At 40.6% G+C, this 24,039-nt stretch overlaps 1 long non-coding RNA gene across 1 annotated transcript; it reads right to left on the reverse strand.

Annotated features, from left to right (window-relative positions):
• Window positions 1-485: 485 nt before the first annotated feature.
• On the reverse strand, window positions 486-15,933 carry LOC144281647 (uncharacterized). The gene is made up of 4 exons (XR_013350077.1): window positions 15,802-15,933; window positions 2,729-3,148; window positions 2,172-2,279; window positions 486-1,827 (listed from the first exon to the last, which is right to left on the reverse strand). It is a non-coding gene; the product is annotated as an uncharacterized LOC144281647 (long non-coding RNA).
• Window positions 15,934-24,039: the final 8,106 nt, after the last annotated feature.

Here is a 24,039-nt window from a genome sequence, read left to right on the forward strand (position 1 = left end):
TGGCCACTATCCAGTACTGATAAGAGGCTGATTGCTCTGGAAGAGTCTTGATTCTAACAATTGGGGTCTATAATCCTCACTGTAATTCTTATGTCTTATTCTCGCTTGTATCATTTCTTTTACTTTAAAACTTTTGGAATCGTCTTGCCTCAGCCACAAAGTAAACCAGCTTAAAGTCCACAACCTTGGACTGTATCAAGATATTTTTTTTAAGATTTTATTTATTTATTCATGAGAGACCCAGAGAGAGAGGCAGAGACACAGGCAGAGGGAGAAGCAGGCTCCCTGCGGGGAGCCCGATGCGGGACCCGATCCCAGGACCCAAGATCATGCCCTGAGCTGAAAGCAGATGCTCAACTGCTCAGCCACTCAGGTGCCCCAAAATTTCCGAGGTCCACAAGTCTCAGAGAAAGGTCAAACTGCCTTCTGTCCCCTTCCCACTCCACTCCCTGCTCCTCCAACAAAACCTACAAATTCTCACTAGTAGTACATTGACCATTAAAAATGGCAATTTTTTCTAAATATAGATTTTTAACCCCTTCTCCTACAGCAGAGGAGAAGAAAGTAAACAGTGTTTCATAATCATATATACATACAGCCCAAGAAAACTTAGTTCCTCTTAGTGAAGTCGATCTCTGTGTTTGCAAAAACTCAATTTGCAGCCTGGAAAGTGATATTTATTTGAAGAAGCTTATTGCCGAAAGTGAATCACAAATCTGCTGGCTGTTGAGACTTCAAGGCAGGAAGAACAAAGGCAATTATTAGTCTGAATGTTCCACTGACGATATGAAATCTTTGTCTTTCAAAGCATTTGTTTAAGTAAGAAAAAGTTTGCCTAGCCTGGAGAACGTTCTATTGTGGGATATGAAACTCCTGAAACCTCCGAAGCTTATTTATATATTTGCTAGGCTTCTCTCTGCCAACTTTCTCCTCTCCCAGAGCGTCCGTTAATGCTAAGAAAAGCCTCCAAAAAGCACACATTATAAGCAGAGAAAAATCTTAATGAATGTAATATATTTGGCAAATCTGTTCTATCTATCAAGGAGATTTCCTTCCTCTCTTCATCATGCATTTCTTTTCTTTGTTTCTTTTTTTTTTTTCTTTTAATGTCTTTCATCTTGATTCATCTTAGGGAGTTTATTCTCCCCTCCTCTCAAAAATAAAAAAAATAAAAATAGAAACTCAAGCCACCTTTCAACTTCCTTTCTCTCGCTGTCATTTTCTATTCCTTCCTACCTATTCAAAAAAAATTTTTTTTTCTTCCTTTTGGGAATCTGGGGAAAGTGAGAGGACCTTAGGGGCCCTGTGCTAATTTCCCTTCCATTGCTCAACCAGAGGGGAGGCAGCCGTTGCAAAACCCAGCTCCCAATATGCACATGTGGGCAGTGCACTTTATAGATGGTCCTTGGCCAATGTGCATGCCAAGCTCGCCTCCCCTTGCCGCCCAGCATACTCCTTCCCTCAGCTGCTGTGTGCTCACGAGGTGTTAGGCCATCCGAATATAGACCTGAACAGCCCCACATCAGCTGTCAGCTGTCGAGAGAAGTTTCCATCACCCGAAGCATTCTAAATCCAGAAGACTTAGGAGTTACGTGGACAATCTCCTCCTAACATTAGTGAGGTGAGGTGCGACTCAAATGCATTTGCGCATCTTTGTACAGAATTGGATTCTCCTCCCCACTGAAGCCGTGCTGCCTGAGGCACACCCGTGACCCGAGATTCTCTTCACACCTTGCTAATCGGGGGCATGGTGTCAGGGCTGGCAGCGCTGGCATCATCCAGGACTTTGTTAAAAACGTAGCATCGACGGCCCTCTCCCTCCACCTACTGAAACAGAAAGTTCCTCTTAACCAGATCTCCAGGTGGCTCCCGTGCTCAACAGGGTTTAAAACACTCTGTTAACACCAAGCGTGTATGAGGCCCCTGGGGTTTGGGTTGGAGATGTGAGAGGGGCTGCACCTGCTAAGCCTGCTGCTTCTCCTGTGCCATTTCTTCTGGGGGGGTTGTAACTCTGGGGTGTCCCAGGCCCCCCACCCATTCCCCATCCCAGTTTGTCTTCCCTTCTCCATCTGTTGCTACTCTGGACTGCTGGGGCCCTGGTCTCTGCAACTGCAGGTGACACTTGCACACGGGCTGACCGTGCTGCTCCCTCCCTGTAGGCTTGGCCGTACCTGTGTAAGTTGTTGTCAGGGAGACTGATGCCTTGACATTTACAGTTCCTTTCCCAGAGAGGAGCACAAGACATTTCGTGGAAGCTGCGTGTAATCCCCCTCAATCCCCTGCAGAAGGGAAGGGGGAATGCATCTTAAAATAATCCCATTTGAGTCGCCCCACCTATACGATATTCTCTCCCCTTTTTGAGTGGATGGAAAACAAGTAAAGATGTGTGTGCATGCAATGTTTTTGCATTTAGAAAAGACATCTAGGTTTAAGCAACTTCTGAAACAACTTCAGATTTTTCGTGGAATTTCTTCCAAGTCCGTGATGATGGGCACTGATCTGGGCATCCCATGGCTCATGCTGCAAACCCTGGCTGTGTGCCCGAAGCCAGTAACCCCAGGCACCTGTGTTCCCATAGGTGCAAGGGTGGGAGGCCACGCATAAAGAATGGGTCCCTTGAGCTCTGTGCCAGCTTCACAGTGAAGACACAAACTCAGACCATATCATTAGCCTTTCAACAGGTACCCTCCACCCCAATGCAGCAAAAACTATTTCTCCAAACACATACCTGTGCATCTTAGTCCTCTTTTTCTCTGCGTTTCTTATACTGCCAAGCAGCCTCCAATTCTAGGCCATTCGTTTGGAGTCATGCGTTCTTCCTTTCTTTTCTTTCAGGCAGACAAGAATGTGGCAGGACAGCTGCTAGCTGGTGCAGTGAGCTTCTCCCAGACATCAAGGGTTCCAGGCAGTTTGTTGTGCTTTTGTTCCTCTGAATAACCTAACATGGTCCCGAATGACCTGCCAAGTGCATCTGCTTGACACTCAGCACCTGAGCCCAGTGAAGAGCACAGTGTCTAGAAGCTTCCAGAGGATCACGTCTCCTGTGGGGTTGTTGTTGGGCATCACACCTCCTCCCCGCAGCACTTGTGAGAGATGTCGGAGCGTGTGCTTTCTGACAGGGGCATCAGGCCTAGGGTTTTTTAAATACCTGCGAGAACAATGGCAAAACCAGAAATACATTCTCCTGCTTCCTTAACATGGCCATAGACGGTTTCTCACTGGCTTCCTAGAAGTGCACAAGTGAGAAAGTCGGAAATGGGCAGCTAAGAAATAGGACTGGACCCCTAGTAGAGGCCCCCGTTTTATTGAATGAACCATCTGGTCCTCTGGAAATGTTTGGGGTGGCCTCTATAAGAACACAGTCACCCCCCGCCCCAAAACCAGCACTGAGCCATGGGACGTTAGCAAACTCTATGACCCCTGCTTCTCTCAGGATGCTCCCACCTTCACCAGACTGAAACAAGAGGCTTCTCTCCTAGCGGCAGAATGCAACACAGCCTCTCAGAAATGAAACTTTATATCTAAGATTCCTTTTAGTTTAAACTAAAAATAGTTCATTAAATTAGTTAACTCAGTTAATTCATCTGCAACAGAGATCACAGGTAGATGCTCCCAACAAGGAGGCATGCCATTGTTTTACTGAGTTCCAACAGGGAGGTGTAGCTTAGACTCTGGTCTAGTATGTGACTTTTCTGTGAGTCTCAGTGGTTTGGGAAAAAAAATCCAATTTGAATATTTTAAGATCCTTAGATCCGGTTGGTAACAGGGTGTGACTTGCTACCCACAGATTAACTCAAATGGAAAATAAGGTCAGTGTAAGTGACCCTCGTGCGTATTTCTGGACTAGGCCCAAAATGGAATGTTCTTCTCTCACAGTGCGTTTTCTAACACCACTCTTTACTGAAGAACAAAATCTAAGAACATACTTCGTTTTTAGTCCTTAGTCCTAATTCTGCCCATATTTAGCTACCAGATTGGATGGCATGCAATCTGAAATTACTGCGATCTTGATTCTGTGCAACAAATATTTGCTGTCCCTGCTGAGGGCTTGGGAGCAGCGCAGAGAATACCAAAGTGTGAAACTCAGTTTCCTACATGAGGGTGTGCCCCGCAGAAAGCCAGGCTGGCCTCTTCTCACCTGGAAGTCAGTCCTACCCTGAGTCTTCTTCAAAGAAATACAGTCAGAAATAACCAAGAAGAAATTTTTTATCTTTCTGTAACCTATTAAAATTGTCCAGAGACCCCACTCTTAACACATAGAAAAACTGATTGATACCAGCTTTTCCTGCCAGTTTTTATGTACAGAAGAATCTCGTTTGTGTGTGTGTATTCACATGCCTCGCACCTGCCCCCAATGACACTCTTTTCCCTCTCCGAGCTCCCAAAACCTCTCAAGCTCAGCTCCCACAAAACGTCTTCTGTCTCCCCTCCCACAGTCTGCATCTACTACTTTTCTCCTGTCAGTAATTCTCTGATATTTTCAGCATAAACCTGGCAGGTTTTTCCCAACTTCTCCAGTCTCCCCGTCATCCACACGTAGTAAGTGCTTGGTCCAGGAGCCCACCCGGCGAAACATGGTTGTCCTGGGAGAGGCAACAAGAACTTCTGGCAAGCTGAGGGCAGAGGGGATATGATAAATATATTTAAATGATAGTTTTTCCCTATTACGAGGGAACTAATAGTTCCTTGAACACTGCCCAGTATGAACTTTATTGATAAAACAGACATAGTCCCTGCCTTCAAGGAGCTTAACTGTCTCCAGAAGGTAATTCCCAATAATTGAATAATTACTCGATTATTCAATTGAGTCCTGCAGAGACCAGTAGGTCTCTAATCCAGATGTCCCTAATGATGTAAATTAAAGAGGTCACATACCATTCCACATCCAGTGTTAAGTGCAGAGACCTCTTCAATGCGTCTGCAAAATTTTCCCAGGGAGAGCAAGATGGGAGAATGAGGTATATTTTCCTACCTCTGCTGACTCCCTCATCTCTGCTCTATGCCTTGAGGACATCCTTTAACTCCCTGATTCCCCCACTTAAGCAACAAGGGAACAAAGCCTGTGATGTGTAGTAAAACTTTTCCTGAAGTTTTCTAGGTCACTGTCAGAGATTTACATTCCTGCATGACACAGTAAATAATCTAAAGCTACATAGTAGTCATCTCATCCTATAAGTCCCTTTGGCCACCATGATACAGGGGATTGCTCACAGGTTTCTGTACTCAGATTAGCACTCAGTCATTGACCATCTTGCTGTTTCATGTGTGTGTGAAATGCACATGTGTGCGTGTGTGTGCACACACACACACATACTCAGTAATTCTAAATTCCTCTTACTCTATTATACACAGAAATTCGGTTCTTTTCTTCCCTTGGACCCAGACTCAGTTCTAGGCCTAGCCGTACATAACCAAACCCTTCAGGTAGTCAGATAAGCAAAAGAGCTAGCTACATGTTCAAAAGCAAAAAGAACCACAAATGTATACAGTCTGTCCTCCAATAGGATCTACCCTCTTATTAACAACAACAACAAAAAAATCACACCAACACTGAATGATATAAAAATTGTCCCTTCTGTGTAATGACCAAATACTCTCTAACACCCACTAGAATATAAGTTTCAAAAGAGCAGGTACTATGTCTCTTTCTTTGCTATATCCAGGATCCAGCACAATTCTATTTCAACAAGTATGTGTTTTTTTAAATAATTTATTGAAATCTCTCCCAGTGCTGACATTCTGTGATCCTTTAATATTTGCAGTTCTTTATTTTTTTCATTTCATACGTTTCTCACATATGGAGGAAAAATAGGAAAAAAGTCTTAGTCCAAAGAGTTAAAGCATTAAATTTGTTTTATTACTGTATTGGGATTACTATAGCTAGGAATAACTGAAGAACTAGCTTAAAAGGCTTAAATAATAAAGAAATGTATTATTCCACTGAATACAAACTCCAGAGATGATATTGTCCCAGGATTAACCAAGTCAGCTGCTTGGCCACATCATTAATATTCAGGTTCTTTTCATCTTTCTACTCTGCCATCTTCAGTGAGGCCCTTAAGAACATCTTCTCATAGCTGCAAAATGGCTGTAGCTGCACCAAAGGTCACATTTACACTTGACAAAGTCCTTCCCTGGGTCCTTCATTAGGAACAAAGATAACCTTCCCAAAAGCCAGTCTGTGGACCTCACCTCACATTTCACTGGCCAAAATCACATTCCATTGCTCAGTCATAAGCCAACTGATGGCAAGGGAGATAAAAGCAGCATGGCTGCCTGAGACTAATCAGGATTCAACCTTTGGAGTTGGACACCAGAGTCCCAGAAGATCCCAAAGTTTCTGAAGAAGATGGCCACTTTTTACCTGAATAAAATTAGGGTGGTTACAAAAATAAAGAAAGGCATGTCGCTGGCAGTCAACCAATAGCATATGCCATAATTACTACGGTAAAAAGGCCATTCCAAATGTGATTAGAATTATTTGGATGAATATAAATGGATTTATGTTATTTCATTTCCAAATGAAAGAAAAGTTTTTCAGATTGCATCACTGATAAACCCAAAATTGTCAATATTGATTCATCAATCTCTTTTTCTACAAACTTTTAATCGTAGCTTATGTCCAAAGTAGTCGGGAGTAATAGAGGCAAAAATTGTTAATGTCCCCCTTACTTTCAACATCTAGGATTCCTGTTTTAATTGAAAACTTTCTGAGGGATGTATTCCCATCCTCTATGCCATGACCAAACAAACAAAACAACACATGCAATGGATTTCACCAAACTCAAAGAAGTTGTTATTTATTTCAAATGCCATACAACCCATCCTGTTAGAAATACTCATTATCTTGTAGAAGTTTCTCTCCTGGATACAAAAATAGAACACACAGACTTAGTTGCTAATTCTAGTGACCACAGCAAATGGTGATGGACACTGAGGCTGTAAGTACCAAGTGTCAGGCCATATAGTGGAGATCCATAGATAGTGGAGATCCATAGCTAGTGAAGATCCATAGAGCAAGACAACTTACCCTTCTATATCTCCACTGTCCTTGATAAGTCAAAGATTCTTCTAGATGCAAGCGACAAAAATCTGACCTAAGCCATCTTAAAAGCAAGACTTTTACTGATTTATCAAGACATGCTCTGTGATTCTCCATAGAAAGGAAATTTCTTCCTAATTCTAATTTTTGTATCATTTTCTTTTAGGACTTTTTTTTTTTTGAAAGAACAAAAAGTTTAAAAGCTTTCTACTTGCCAAATAGCACAGCATGATAAATATTATAGCACCCAAATTACCATCAGCAGAGTCCCAGTAGCTCACATCTGCTTGTGGAGTTCCCTTTACAATCAATCAGGTGTATTGAAAAGGTCTTTGTGATGCAGAAGGGAACAAAAGTCACCTGTGTTTTTCAGTTTACTCTAATTTGTACACAAGATATAATTTGCTACACCACAGGTCTCCTGCTCAAAGAGATTCAAAACAACAAAAGCAAAAATAATCACTACTATTCTGAGACTGAGATAAGTGATAAAGAATCTAGCTGTGATCAGCTGGGAGTTACATTAAATCTAAACCATACAAAAGGAGCAAAGATTTTTAGTGAAGGAAAATGCCTTAAAGCTTATCCACTGTAACCCCTCATTTCATAGATGATAAGGCCAGTGGCCTTGTAGTTAACATGGCCAATTGGATATCTAAGTTGATTTTCATTCCCTTTTTATACCCAATTAGACTATTAGTGAAGGAACACAAAAGGTGTAAGCCCTCTAGGCAAAGAGAACAGGAGAGGAGATACATAGTAGACAAGAAACCATAGTGGGATAGATGAGTGATGGTCACCAGCTTAGCAGACAGAGAAACATGGAAATTAAGTGCCTCCAGAGGAAAATCCAATGATGAGAAAACATGCTTGTGCCTCTAACCTCAAGAAAGGCATAGGAATTAATGACACCAGTTATCTCTGCAGAGGTGAGGGATGGGAGTAAAGATCCAGAAAATTGATTAAAAGTCAGGATAAGGAGTTGGTACTTTTCCAAAGTCCCCTTCCCAAATCTACTCAGCCAGGAGATTGCTCATTCTCCACTCTGGCGGAGAAGTGGGAGATTTCCACTCCAGAAATACTGAACCAGAGAAGCTGCATGCTAAGGCAATGGAAGGAGGGATGAAGTACAACAGAGAATCACACTGAATTAATAACAATGACAATGATAGTAAAAATGGGTAACTCACTGAACACTCATTGTGTTTCAAATACTTTAGGCATGGTATTTGTAATTAATCACTTAACCCTCACAACTATCCCATAAATAGATACTGGTAGTATCTTAATTTGACAAATGAAGAAACAGGTAAAAGAAGTCACAAGTGACAGAGAAGAACTTTGAAACCAGCCAGTGACTTTAGCATATAATTATTAACCACCATACGGGGATGATCATACCCTAGTCGTGGGTTCCAGAAAGCCATGATTCAGACATACGGCTCTAACAGTGAATTTGAAGTTTTCTTCATTGCAGAAGTTGAAGAACCACAGAAAAGGCATACAAGTCCTACCTGATCAAAGTGACCAGTCAGCCCAACCCACCAAGCACATGAAGTTTTTATTCAACTTTTTAGAACCTTTCAATTTAATATGAACAGACAGCCAGGGACACCCTACTTTTGAGGAAAGTCTGTAATGTGAAAAAGAAGAATCAAAATAAATTGAAGAAAGGCAATTCAGAGAAAACAAAAAACATGCAGAAAAAAAATTTTTTAAACTAGAATATCCTCAAAGAAATAAAAACAATCATATCCCAGAAACAAATGAAGGATGCTATTTAAAATATATATATATATACATATAATAAGCAATCTTTTAATTTTTTTAAAAAATGACACCAGAAATTTTAAAATTTAAATCAAAAAATCAGAAGTCAAAGATGAAGATATTAGAAATTAAATAGATACATACATAGAGGAAAAATAAGAAATCTGTATAATCGGGGAACCCTGGGTGGCGCAGCGGTTTGGCTCCTGCCTTTGGCCCAGGGCACGATCCTGGAGACCCGGGATCGAATCCCACATCGGGCTCCCGGTGCATGGAGCCTGCTTCTCCCTCTGCCTATGTCTCTGCCTCTCTCTCTCTTTCTCTCTCTGTGACTATCATAAATAAATAAAAAAATTTAAAAAAAGAGAAATATGTATAATCAATCTAGAATTCTAATATTTTATTAGTAAGAGTTCCACAAAGAACTGACACACACAGAGAAACGAGAAAAGAGAAAATTAGCAAAGAAATAATACAAGAAAAGTTCCCAAAACTGAAAAAAAACTTTGAAAATGATCTATTGAGTATCCAGCACAATGGACAATAAGAAAAAATTCCAAAGTATGTCATTTTAAATTTCAGGATAAAGAACTGACACACACAGAGAAACGAGAAAAGAGAAAATTAGCAAAGAAATAATACAAGAAAAGTTCCCAAAACTGAAAAAAAACTTTGAAAATGATCTATTGAGTATCCAGCACAATGGACAATAAGAAAAAATTCCAAAGTATGTCATTTTAAATTTCAGGATATCAGGGATGAAGAAAAGATCAAAAGAAACTTCAGATAGAAAAAAAAATACAAAGAATTAAGAAGCAGAATGACATTAGATCTCTCAAGAGGAACTCTAGACGTTAGTAGACTGGGAAGAAATAGCTTCATAATTCAGAATTCTAAGGGAAAAGGATTTCTAAACTAGCTTTTGCTATTTCTCCAACCTCTCTTGCTCTGCCCTGTCCAATCCAATCAAACTTACAACCAGCTTCAAATCTAGAAGAAATTAAGTAAATCCCCAGGGGCACACAGATTGGCCTATGCTACACTTCCTGGGGATGTCAGTGTCAGCCAACCCTGTAACCCCACCACTGTGGCTGTCACCATTCCAAGGAATGCACTCTGGGCAACTTTTCTATGGGGGGTTTCATCATTTGTTGCAGATCCAGAGTATTCCACCTCTATGATAGTTTTCCAAAATCTGCTCTTTGGAGGCTAGTAAATTAATTTCTCTATTTTCTATTGTTGTCCTAACCAATTACCACAAACACAGTAATATATAACAGCACAAATTTATTATTTATCTCACAGTTCTGTACATTAGCCCAGCTAGACTAGACTGGTATCTCAGCTGTGGGTCTCACAAGGCTGAAGTCAAGGTGTAGGCCAACCTGAACACTTTTTCTAGAGACTCTGGAAGAGAATCTGCTTCTGGACACATTCACTTGGTTGGTAGAACTCAGTCACTTGTGAACATGGGGCTGAGGTCCCCACTTCCTTGCAGTCTGTCAACCAGAAACATCTCTCAGCCCCTACATGTTTCCCTTTTCTTTTTGCACATAGCCCCCTACACTCAGGGCCACAGCAACAGCACGTGAAGTCCTTGGACTCTTGCTGACTTCTCCTTCTGCTCTATCTCTTCCGCCTCCAGCCAAAGAATGTTCTCTGCTTTTAAGAGTTCATGTGATTAGACTGGGGCCATCCAGATAACCCGGGATGATCTCCCTATATTGAGGTATGTAACCCTAATATATCTGCAAAATCCCTTTCACCTCATTACAAAATATCTTCACAGTTTTCAGGATTAGGACATAGATATCTTGGGGGAACCATTCTGCCTACCACAGTTCCTAAAGAAAATAAACTCAGTTTAGTGTGGCAATAGACAAATCTATTAGTCCCCAGCCCCTCACATTGGAATGGAAACATCCAAAATCTCAACATGTATGGGATAAGAGTAGCAGTTACTAATACAACAAAATTTGAGTGCTTAGTGTGTGAAAACACTGGTAGACCTTGGGAAGTCCCATGATTACAATACAGAGTCCACTCCCAAGATTATCACAATCCAGCAGAGGAGACAGAAAAGAAATCATAAAAATACGTGGAAAACACAGTGCAAGATAAACTGAAGGATTTTCAAAAGCACAGCAATGGGGCACCAACCCAGCCTTCAGGATGGGGGAAGATTTCTTGAAGGAAATAATACTGAAGTGAATTTTCAAAGATCAGTTGGAATTAGCCAGGAGAGCTGTGGGAATTGGGAAGGTAGAGAGAGGGGGGGAAAGCAAAAAAATATAAACATTCATGCATATTTACATGCAAATATTTTAGAATACAAGATAAACAGCTGGAAAGTAAGAATTCTTCTCTTACTAACATTGTAGGATTTTCTGGACAGAGTTCCTAAAGAATGGTGTGACTATGAAAGAAAACTCTATCTTCTCTAATAATTTGAAAATGCACTATATTCACACATCATTCTAATATTTTCTGAACATTTGCATATATGTCACTTTATATTTCATCAGCCCCATGAGGTGAGAAAAGCAAATATTGTTATTCCCATTTCATGGATATGAAATACAGAGTTCAGAGGAATTAGGAACTTAATCAGGGGTGACCCACCTGCCTCCTGACAGGACTCCAATCAGAAACCAGACCACCCAGTTAGAAAATCCAGTATTTATTTCACTGCAGTGGGCCACATCTACTTTACAAGTTCTGTGGAATTTATTTAGCCCTTTGCTTCATTTTTAAATGCATGTGATATAATTATGGATTTATAAAATACCTGAAAAGCCACCAATTGATTCTTAATTTTTGCCTTTAAGCTTACTGCACAAAAAGGGAGTAAAATTATACCCTTACTTAGACACTATTGCTTTGTTGATTTTGTTTCCCAAAATGAATAATTTTTGTTGTTCTACTATAGTCATTAAAGGAAACAGAAGAGCTGATCCACAGAAACATTGTGATGGTGGCAGGGAAGCATCCTAGAGGATGTGCAGGCTATTGATATTCTCTCCTCAAGCCCGAAACTCTCTGGAGATCCATGAGAAACACTGAATCACAACGAAGACTGGAAAACAAATTGATAGAATCAGAGATGGTTGCAGACACGTAAATAGCTTTTCACGCTGTTGCCGTTTCAGTTGGTTATACTTCAGTTTTGCAAATTGATGGGGGGGAATCTAGTTTTATTTCAGTATGTTTAACTTTTCAGTTAAAGGCCAAAGAGTAAGTTTCTACATTCAAAATGGTTCCTTTGGTTGCTTTATTAAAAATCACAAAGCTCCTTCCCCCCAAAAGAGGCCCATTCATTATATTGTGATGTTAGGAGCAAACTCAAAGGAGAATGTGTGACTTTCTTTGTACAGAAGTTTTAATATTTTCATAAAGATCCTCTCTTCAGCTCCTCAAGCATTTGCCTTTCATTTTGTCTTATTGAATTAGGCTGCAAAGCACTCGAGCATGAAGCTCTTTGTCATCTCTAACCAGGCTTCTATCGATTCCACGTATCTATATGCCTCGTCTTGGTGTATTAATCTATACATCTATTGCACTGAAAGAGAGAACTCTCTAATTTATTATGTAAAAGGATAAGCTATCTCCACAGTCCATTTGCATGCAGGTATGCTTAAAAAGTAGATTTGTTTCCTCAGACCCAGAGCTGGCTTCTTTAGGGGCATTAAACCAAGGGAAAAATGAAATTATATTGTGATTTTTACGATGGATTCTACTACAACCATGACAAAATCAGGCCAATATCTTGGCTTCTATTTCTTTAAATATAAGCAAATTTGAATACAAAGAATTCTAGATCAGTATAAGCAAACCTCTGCACATACACATCCTCAAAAATGCAAATTACACGATTAATTCACCACCTGCCTCTCATTTGGGTTGGATTGCCCTCAGCCCAAGCAGAGGATTTGCTGGGATGGTGAAGGGCTTTATGTGAGTGGCCCCAAAAATTTATTTTTCTCCTAAATATTATTCCTCTAAGTATTACTGAGAGAAATATATTAAATAGGCAATAACATAATCAAGAATTTCAGAGTCAGAAGACCTTAGCTATTGTCTATAACACATTGTCAGCTTAATCTTTCTTCAGTGTCCTTGCATTTGAAGCAACATTAATATATACTCAAGGCCTTCTCCTTAGTTGCAGAAAGTTTTTAGGTATGTTTTTAAGCTTCTCTTTTACTTTATTCCAATTCAGAACCATCTTCTCAAAAAAAAAAAAAAAAAAAAGAACCATCTTCTCTTCTAAGGATAGGTACCTGGTTTATCCATCCCACAGGTATTTATTGAGTGTCTCCTCTGTACAAGCCACTACTCTGTGTGCTGGAGGTGTAGTGGTGAACAAGTCAGATGAGATCCCTACTGTCATGGAAGATGGACAGTAACCATGTGAATACATTAGAAAACTTCAAAGCAGTAAGGGCTACTAAGAAAATTCAATATGACAATGTGAAGATGCTGGCTGATGGAGCAACATTAGAAGGGGGTAGTCATCAAAGACTTGAGATGAGACCTGAATGCAGTTTAAGGATAGAGTATTCTAGGTAAGGCAACAGCAAATGCAAAGGCCTGGGCTAGAAATGAGACCTGAGGGCAGTTCACTCTAGCTGGATAGCAAAACAATACATCCACCATTCACTAAGCCTCTGTTCAGTAGGGCCCAGGAATACAGAAGTAAAAACCCTCATTTCTATCCTCAAAGAGCTCAGTCTAATGGCAAAGATGGGTAAACAATTTGAATATAATGCAGTAAGTACTATGACAGCAGTATGCATTTGATGCTATGGGACAGGAAAGGAGAGATGGGGTAGAGTTGTGGAACCAGTCATAAGTTAGGTGCCAGCCAATGTGGGTTTTCAAGCTGGATCAACCATTAATTAGCATGAACCTTGGCAGGTGAAATTTGCTCATATATTCATGTATTCAATCAGTCAACAAATGTTGAATAAGCATCATATTCAAGAACTATGCTTTTGTAGGGGATCTACATTAGTTAGGATGCTTTTGGTCAAGAGGAACAGAAAGTCAACTCAAAAAGCTCAAAATGGCTTAAACAAAAGAGATTTCTCTATTTACATAACTGAAAAATCCAGGAGTTTGGCTTCAAGTATGGGCTAGTCCAAGTACTCATCCAATAAATCTATCTCTCTCTCTCCTTTTTTCTTCCTCTCTCTCTCTCTTTCTCTCTCTCCACTCCAGATCTTAACTCTAATTTTTGTTTATTGTCTTCAGTCTATGGAAGGAAAATTCATATGGCTGATATATATCCTCCCAACTTCAAGTCCAGAAGAAAAGAAAAAAAGTTTCTCACTCCTCGGCAGTTCCAGCAAATGTCCTAAAATTGATGAGACAGCTTTAGTCACACTTCCATTCCCAGAACAATCACTTGGGAATTCTTGTTCCAACTGACTGGGCCTGGTCACATTCTATCCTGGGAGTTCAGGGATCCAGTCAACCTACCCTGAACCAAATGGACTAAGCTGGAGGGAGGAATGATTCTCCAGGATATAGATTACAATACCAGAAAACAGGGTGAATGAAAACTGGACAGGCAAAACTCACAAATGTCTACTACAGGACCCAAGGTTAAATGGACATTGTCCCTGAATCAAAGAACTCACAACTTTGTGGAAGAAATGAACTATTCTCCCCCAAATCATAATATAATATGATACCTGCCCTATTAGCTCTTCATATTTAAGCTTCAGTGGTATCTTTAACTCTTGCCAATATTGGGCATGTGAACTCTTTCTTTTGTATCCCCCTCCCTGCAGGACACATTCCTCAGATTCTTCTCCACCTGTGCAATGGGATTCCCAATGCTTTCCCACAAATACTGTTCCTCCTTTCCCTATCTTTCCCTCAGTTTTTCTATAGGTCCTTCTAATCTAACACTGAAGAATATATGTTTAAAATCAATAATTTTACTTTCTTGAATTTTTCAAAAGGACAAATTTAAATAGCAACCATATCATCCTGTCCCACAACCCAAAACTGAATAATACCTTTTGATGTTTCCCCTTTACCCACAGCATGTATACATAAGGCATTTCTTCCCCCACTGTACCTACCTACTGTTTCTCAACCTAAGAAGTACAAAACTGTGAGCCTCCAATTACAGATAACCTTGCTTACATTTTGTACATAATGAAAATGTTCCTGCCCTTTGCAATTGCATTTCATCTCTCAGCTTGATTTCTTTAATTGGTCCCACATCTTAAAGGGGCTCTGTTCAACATTTGGTATTTGATAGATCCCATGGGTCTTTGTTGCTGACAACAATGCTGCCATCTCTATGCTTGGTTTATACTCAGATACATATGTGTCCCTAATTGCCTTTATTGTTAATGGATATTTGATGAGGAAAATTTTCAGATTTTCTAAGACATTCATCATAAAATAACTCCCTATCCCAGAATTGTACTCAAAACTGTTAAGTCATTTTAAGATAGCCTGGCTGGAGTATGAGTTTTGTCCATCCCTATATTTGTTGAATATAAAAATCAATAATGCTACCACTCTACACATTTATCTAATGTAATAATCAATACTAATACCGTTCTTGATATTTACTTAATATAATAATCAATAACAATACTGTTTATTTATTTGATGCCATTGATCAAGGAAGAAGACCAAATCTATGTGTTTTATCCACCCTATGTACATTCAGACTGGACCATCCACTGCTAACACCTCCCCTCTTCCCACTCTAGATTTGTGCAGAGAGCATCTTTCCTTTCCTTGCTGTGAAAGGTGATGGTCAATAAACTACCATTTTGTGTGTGAGAGGCAGCCAGAAACTAAGCCTGTCTCTACATTATTCTAGGTACTGTAAAGGAAACAAGGAAATATAATATGATTTACTTCACATTCATTAAAGCAATATTAGCTGCCGCAACAGATAACTCCCAAAATCTAAGTAGATAGGATAACTTAATAAGTTACGTTATAAGTTGCTTGCCTACCATCTAACAGTATAATGTGGTTCTTTCTGGTTGGTGGAATGCTTCCATACAATACTTCAGAGACGTAGGCTTCTTCCATATTACAGGTCCATCCTTTCCTAGAATCTCATAATCCTCTGCATTCAGCCGGCATGTGGGAAAAGAGCCTGGAAGACCATGTGTAGGATGTTTTAGTCAATAAATAAGTCAGACTTAGATGCAGCATTCATTCTTTGGCTCAGAAACTGAGTCCATGTCTAACTGCAAGGCAAGGCAAGCTGAGAATATGGTCTAGCTATATGCCCAAGAGGAAGGAAAAGGATTTGGTAAATGGTTAGCCAGTCTCTGACACCACCCCATCCTTGAGTTGCTTATAATTCAAAGAGGAAGAAAAGAAGAAACAAACGAAATAATTAAATACTATACACATGATGAAAAGGGAGAATCATTAGAGACTGTATTAGTCAATGAAGGCCTTCCAAGGAGAGACTTTAAAAATAGAATTTGGAGATAAACAGTCAGGGCCATCCCAAGAAATAAAACATTACATTATATGCAATAGAAGAGGTTGAGAGATAGGAATGAATTGAGCAGAGGAATAGGAGGGCCCGTTCAGACAATTTTACAGAGTCTATGCCAAGAAATAGAAAACAACACACCTGGCTAAGGAGACTAGGATAAAACTGCTTTGACTTGGACCATGCTTCTCCCACCTTGAACACATTTGCATTGCATTAGGATTCCTCTGGTCCAGCCAAAGGGCCCAGTGTACACTACCATCTTTTTCTAAGTAATCTCTAAATCTCAGCTGACATTTAAAGTTTGAGTGGAAAATGTTGGCATTACCTAGAGGGTATCCTTCACTAATTTTGAGTTTCTCAAAGAACAACAATAAAAACAAACAAACAAACAACAAATTCTAAGAGACTATGATTAACCCAAGTAACCATCTCACCTGCTGATTAAACTACAAGTCTTTTTAATACTATAAACTAAGAAGTCCTTGAGAATCAGACACTCCAGTTGAGGACACATAACAATAGATAATTAAATATCTTGACCATGGTCATGAAGTTACCATAAAATCTAAATAGCAATTAAAAGCCAGTAGTTTTCTCTTTGGTTTAATTCCCTAAATACCCACAGAATTAAGGGACCACCACTCTATTCAAAGCCTCCCTAGGGAAGAGGGGCAAGATGGCGGAAGAGTAGGGTCTCCAAATCACCTGTCCCCACCAAATTACCTAGAAAACCTTCAAATTATCCTGAAAATCTATGAATTCGGCCTGAGATTTAAAGAGAGAACAGCTGGAATGCTACAGTGAGAAGAGTTCATGCTTCTATCAAGGTAGGAAGACGGGGAAAAAGAAATAAAAAAACAAAAGGTATCCAAGGGGGAGGGGCCCCAAGAGGAGCCGGGCTGAGGCCGGGGTGAGTGTCCCCAGGACAGGAGAGCCCCGGCCCGGAGAAGCAGGAGCTGCACCAACCTTCCCGGGCAGAAAGGGGCCCGCAGGGAGTTAGAGCAGGACCCCAGGAGGGCGGGGATGCCCTCGGGCTCCCTGGGACACTAACAGGGACCTGCGCCGCGGGCGAGTGCGCCGAGCTCCCTAGGGGCTGCAGCGCACGGTGAGACCCGGAGCAGCTCGGAGGTGCTCGGGCGGCGGCTCCGCAGAGGGGGCTGCGGGCCGGGAGCAAGAATCCAACGGCGCAGGCCCTGAGCACTGGGTGCCGGGACACAACCCAGGATCCAGCCTCCCCCCGGGGACAGGCAGAGGCCGGGAGGGCCCAGAACAGCAAGGACGCTCCTGCCCCGAGCTGAGCAGATCAGCGGCCCCGCCCTGGAGCCTCCAGGCCCTGCAGACGGAGAGCTCTGGAGTTACTGCGAGAGCTGACTCCAGGGCTGGAGAGCTGGCCTCGCCACTGCGGTTGTTCCTCCTGGGGCCTCACGGTGTAAACAACCCCCACTGAGCCCTGCACCAGGCAGGGGCACAGCAGCTCCCCCAAGTGCTAACACCTGAAAATCAGCACAACAGGCCCCTCCCCTAGAAGACCAGATAGACGGACAAGTTCCAGAGGAAGTCAAGGAACTTAAGGTATACAGAATCAGAAGATACTCCCCGTGTTTTTTTGTTTTGTTTTGTTTTGTTTTTTGTTTTGTTTTGTTTTGTTTGTTTTGTTTTTTTGCTTTTTAATTTGTTTCCTTCCCCCACCCTTTTTTTCCTTTCTTTCTTTTTCTTTCTCTTTTTCTTCTCTTTTTCTTCCTTTTTTCTTTTTTCTTTTTCTCTTTTCTTTCCTTCTTTCTCTCCTCTCTTTTTCTCCTTCTCCCAATACAACTTGCTTTTGGCCACTCTGCACTGAGCAAAATGACTAGAAGGAAAACCTCACCTCAAAAGAAAGAATCAGAAACAGTCCTCTCTCCCACAGAGTTACAAAATCTGGATTACAATTCAGTGTCAAAAAGCCAATTCAGAAACACTATTATACAGCTACTGGTGGCTCTAGAAAAAAGCATAAAGGACTCAAGAGACTTCATGACTGCAGAATTTAGATCCAATCAGGCAGAAATTAAAAATCAATTGAATGGGATGAATCCAAACTAGAAGTCCTAACGAGAGGGTTAACGAGGTGGAAGAACAAGTGAGTGACATAGAAGACAAGTTGATGGCAAAGAGGGAAACTGAGGAAAAAAGAGACAAACAATTAAAAGACCATGAGGATAGATTAAGGGAAATAAACGACAGCCTGAGGAAGAAAAACTTACGTTTAATTGGTGTTCCCGAGGGCGCCGAAAGGGACAGAGGGCCAGAATATGTATTTGAACAAATTCTAGCTGAAAACTTTCCTAATCTGGGAAGGGAAACAGGCATTCAGAACCAGGAAATAGAGAGATCCCCCCCTAAAATCAATAAAAACCGTTCAACACCTCAACATCTAATAGTTAAGCTTGCAAATTCCAAAGATAAAGAGAAGATCCTTAAAGCAGCAAGAGACAAGAAATCTCTGACTTTTATGGGGAGGAGTATTAGGGTAACAGCAGACCTCTCCACAGAGACCTGGCAGGCCAGAAAGGGCTGGCAGGATATATTCAGGGTCCTAAATGAGAAGAACATGCAACCAAGAATACTTTATCCAGCAAGGATCTCATTCAAAATGGAAGGAGAGATAAAGAGCTTCCAAGACAGGCAGGAACTGAAAGAATATGTGACCTCCAAACCAGCTCTGCAAGAAATTTTAAGGGGGACTCTTAAAATTCCCCTTTAAGAAGTTTTTCAGTGGAACAATCCACAAAAACAAAGACTGAATAGATATCATGGTGACACTAAATTAATATCTCTCAATAGTAACTCTGAACGTGAATGGGCTTAATGACCCCATCAAAAGGCGCAGGGTGTCACTGGATAAAAAAGCAGGACCCATCTATTTGCTGTCTACAAGAGACTCATTTTAGACAGAAGGACACCTACAGCCTGAAAATAAAAGGTTGGAGAACCATTTACCATTCAAATGGTCCTCAAAAAAAGCAGGGGTAGCCACCCTTATATCAGATAAACTAAAATTTACCCCGAAGACTGTAGTAAGAGATGAAGAGGGACACTATATCATACTTAAAGGATCTATCCAACAAGAGGACTTAACAATCCTCAATATATATGCCCTGAAAGTGGGAGCTGCCAAATATATCAATCAATTAATAACCAAAGTGAAGAAATACTTAGATAATAATACACTTATTCTTGGTGACTTCAATCTAGCTCTTTCTATACTCGATAGGCCTTCTAAGCACAACATCTCCAAAGAAACAAGAGCTTTAAATGATACACTGGACCAGATGGATTTCACAGATATCTACAGAACTTTACATCCAAACTCAACTGAATACACATTCTTCTCAAGTGCACATGGAACTTTCTCCAGAATAGACCACATACTGGGTCATAAATCAGGTCTGAACCGATACCAAAAGATTGGGATCGTCCCCTCATATTCTCAGACCATAATGCCTTGAAATTAGAACTAAATCACAACAAGAAGTTTGGAAGGACCTCAAACACGTGGAGGTTAAGGACCATCCTGCTAAAAGATGAAAGGGTCAACCAGGAAATTAAGGAAGAATTAAAAAGATTCATGGAAACTAATGAGAATGAAGATACAACCGTTCAAAATCTTTGGGATGCAGCAAAAGCAGTCCTAAGGGGGAAATACATCACAATACAAGCATCCATTCAAAAACTAGAAAGAACTCAAATACAAAAGCTAACCTTACACATAAAGGAGCTAGAGAAAAAACAGCAGATAGATCCTACACCCAGCAGAAGAAGAGAGTCAATTAAAATTCGAGCAGAACTCAACAAAATCGAGACCAGAAGAACTGTGGAACAGATAACAAAACCAGGAGTTGGTTCTTTGAAAGAATTAATAAGATAGATAAACCATTAGCCAGCCTTATTAAAAAGAAGAGAGAGAAGACTCAAATTAATAAAATCATGAATGAGAAAGGAGAGATCACTACCAACACCAAGGAAATACAAACGATTTTAAAAACATATTATGAACAGCTATACGCCAATAAATTAGGCAATCTAGAAGAAATGGACGCATTCCTGGAAAGCCACAAACTACCAAACTGGAACAGGAAGAAATAGAAAACCTGAACAGGCCAATAACCAGGGAGGAAATGAAGCAGTCATCAAAAACCTCCCAAGACACAAAAGTCCAGGGCCAGATGGCTTCCCAGGGAATTCTATCAAACGTTTAAAGAAGAAACCATACCTATTCTCCTAAAGCTGTTTGGAAAGATAGAAAGAGATGGAGTACTTCCAAATTCATTCTATGAGGCCAGCATCACCTTAATTCCAAAACCAGACAAAGACCCCACCAAAAAGGAGAATTACAGACCAATATCCCTGATGAACATGGATGCAAAAATTCTCAACAAGATACTAGCCAATAGGATCCAACAATACATTAAGAATATTATTCACCATGACCAAGTAGGATTTATCCCCAGGACACAAGGCTGGTTCAACACCCGTAAAACAATCAATGTGATTCATCATATCAGCAAGAGAAAAACCGAGAACCATATGATCCTCTCAATAGATGCAGAGAAAGCATTTGACAAAATACAGCATCCATTCCTGATCAGAACTCTTCAGAGTGTAGGGATAGAGGGAACATTCCTCAACATCTTAAAAGCCATCTACGAAAAGCCCACAGCAAATATCATTCTCAATGGGGAAGCACTGGGAGCCTTTCCCCTAAGATCAGGAACAAGACAGGGATGTCCACTCTCACCACTGCTATTCAACAGAGTATTGGAAGTCTTAGCCTCAGCAATCAGACAACAAAAAGACATTAAAGGCATTCAAATTGGCAAAGAAGAAGTCAAACTCTCCCTCTTCGCCGATGACATGATACTCTACATAGAAAACCCAAAAGCCTCCACCCCAAGATTGCTATAACTCATACAGCAATTTGGTAGCGTGGCAGGATACAAAACCAATGCCCAGAAATCAGTGGCATTTCTATACACTAACAATGAGACTGAAGAAAGAGAAATTAAGGAGTCAATCCCATTTACAATTGCACCCAAAAGCATAAGATACCTAGGAATAAACCTAACCAAAGAGGTAAAGGTTAAAAACCTAAAAACTACAGAACACTTCTGAACGAAATTGAGGAAGACACAAAGACATGGAAAAATATTCCATGCTCATGGATTGGCAGAATTAATATTGTGAAAATGTCCATGTTACCCAGGGCAATTTACACGTTTAATGCAATCCCTATCAAAATACCATGGACTTTCTTCAGAGAGTTAGAACAAATTATTTTAAGATTTGTGTGGAATCAGAAAAGACCCCGAATAGCCAGGGGAATTTTAAAAAAGAAAACCATATCTGGGGGCATCACAATGCCAGATTTCAGGTTGTACTACAAAGCTGTGGTCATCAAGACAGTGTGGTACTGGCACAAAAACAGACACATAGATCAATGGAACAGAATAGAGAACCCAGAAGTGGACCCTGAACTTTATGGTCAACTAATATTCGATAAAGGAGGAAAGACTATCCACTGGAAGAAAGACAGTCTCTTCAATAAATGGTGCTGGGAAAATTGGACATCCACATGCAGAAGAATGAAACTAGACCACTCTCTTTCACCATACACAGAGATAAACTCAAAATGGATGAAAGATCTAAATGTGAGACAAGATTCCATCAAAATCCTAGGGGAGAACACAGGCAACACCCTTTTTGAACTCGGCCACAGTAACTTCTTGCAAGATACATCCACGAAGGCAAAAGAAACAAAAGCAAAAATGAACTATTGGGACTTCATCAAGATAAGAAGCTTTTGCACAGCAAAGGATACAGTCAACAAAACTAAAAGACAACCTACAGAATGGGAAAAGATCTTTGCAAATGACGTATCAGATAAAGGGCTAGTTTCCAAGATCTATAAAGAACTTATTAAACTCAACACCAAAGAAACAAACAATCCAATCATGAAATGGGCAAAAGACATGAAGAGAAATCTCACAGAGAAAGACATAGACATGGCCAACACACACATGAGAAAATTCTCTGCATCACTTGCCATCAGGGAAATACAAATCAAAACCACAATGAGATACCACCTCACACCAGTGAGAATGGGGGAAATTAACAAGGCAGGAAACCATAAATGTTGGAGAGGATGGGGAGAAAAGGGAACCCTCTTACACTGTTGGTGGGAATGTGAACTGGTACAGCCACTCTGGAAAACTGTGTGGAGGTTCCTCAAAGAGTTAAAAATAGACCTGCCCTATGACCCAGCAATTGCACTGTTGGGGATTTACCCCAAAGAATCAGATGCAATGAAACGCCGGGACACCTGCACCCCGATGTTTATAGCAGCAATGGCCACAATAGCCAAACTGTGGAAGGAGCCTCGGTGTCCATCGAAAGATGAATGGATAAAGAAGATGTGGTTTATGTATACAATGGAATATTACTCAGCCATTAGAAATGACAAATACCCACCATTTGCTTCGATGTGGATGGAACTGGAGGGTATTATGCTGAGTGAAGTAAGTCAATCGGAGAAGGACAAACATTATATGTTCTCATTCATTTGGGGAATATAAATAATAGTGAAAGGGAATATAAGGGAAGGGAGAAGAAATGTGTGGGAAATATCAGAAAGGGAGACAGAACATAAAGACTCCTAACTTTGGGAAACGAACTAGGGGTGGTGAAAGGGGAGGAGGGCGGGGGGTGGGGGTGAATGGGTGACGGGCACTGGGGGTTATTCTGTATGTTGGTAAATTGGACACCAATAAAAAATAAATTTAAAAAATTCCTCCCTACAAATTAGGAAGTTCCTAAGATTAATTTACACACGGTCCCAATAGAAGTCTTTATGGGTATGTGTTTCTACACCTTTTGGGGAGAATTCTGTGATTGCCATGGGAACGTACTTCTACTCCCATCTGCTCTGATACTTGCTCCAATAATCCAATGTGCTCCAACATGCATCTTATTACAATGAAAACCACATCTTCAACTCCAACATGTTTTGTACTACATGGTATAGTACACAAATCAGAACTGTCCTGTCCCCTTGTAGAAGTTTTAAAGCAATGGTTATTTAGGGGATTTTTTTTTTTAAGATTTTATTTATTTATTCATGAGAGACACAGAGAGAGTCAGAGACACAGGCAGAGGCAGAAGCAGGCTTGCCATGGGGAGCCCGGTGTGGAACTTGATCCCAGGACCCTGGGATCAGGCCCTGAGCCAAACAAAGATGCTCAACCACTGAGCCTCCTGGGTGTCCCCCTTTAGCAGATTTCAAATAATTTTAAAAATCCAAAGGAAACTATGGCTCCTGCCCCCCTCCCTGGAAAAATTCACATAAGCGTAGGAGGGATTTCAGTTATATGTGAGGGAGGCATTCCTAAGAACCTCTTATAATTGAGAATCCCTATTTTTTAGCAATAATTTCCCATAGGAACACCATAGACTCCAATGGGGCAGCACAGCACACTGGTAAAGACTATCTCTCCCTATACCAACTCAAACTTTCCCATTTTACAGATTAGGAAAAGAATGCATGGAGATGTTAGGCAACTTATTATCATCACCTGTCTCTAGGAAGTGACAGATGAGGCCTTGAAGCAAGCAATCTACCTTGAATGGACCTTGAACATATCCATAACCACAATGAGATACTATCTCCATTCCCCATCCCTGTTTTACTATTATACCCCTTTTATTT

The sequence above is a fragment of the Canis aureus genome, chromosome 13 (assembly GCF_053574225.1).
Source record: "Canis aureus isolate CA01 chromosome 13, VMU_Caureus_v.1.0, whole genome shotgun sequence".
Classification (NCBI taxonomy): Eukaryota; Metazoa; Chordata; class Mammalia; order Carnivora; family Canidae; genus Canis; species Canis aureus.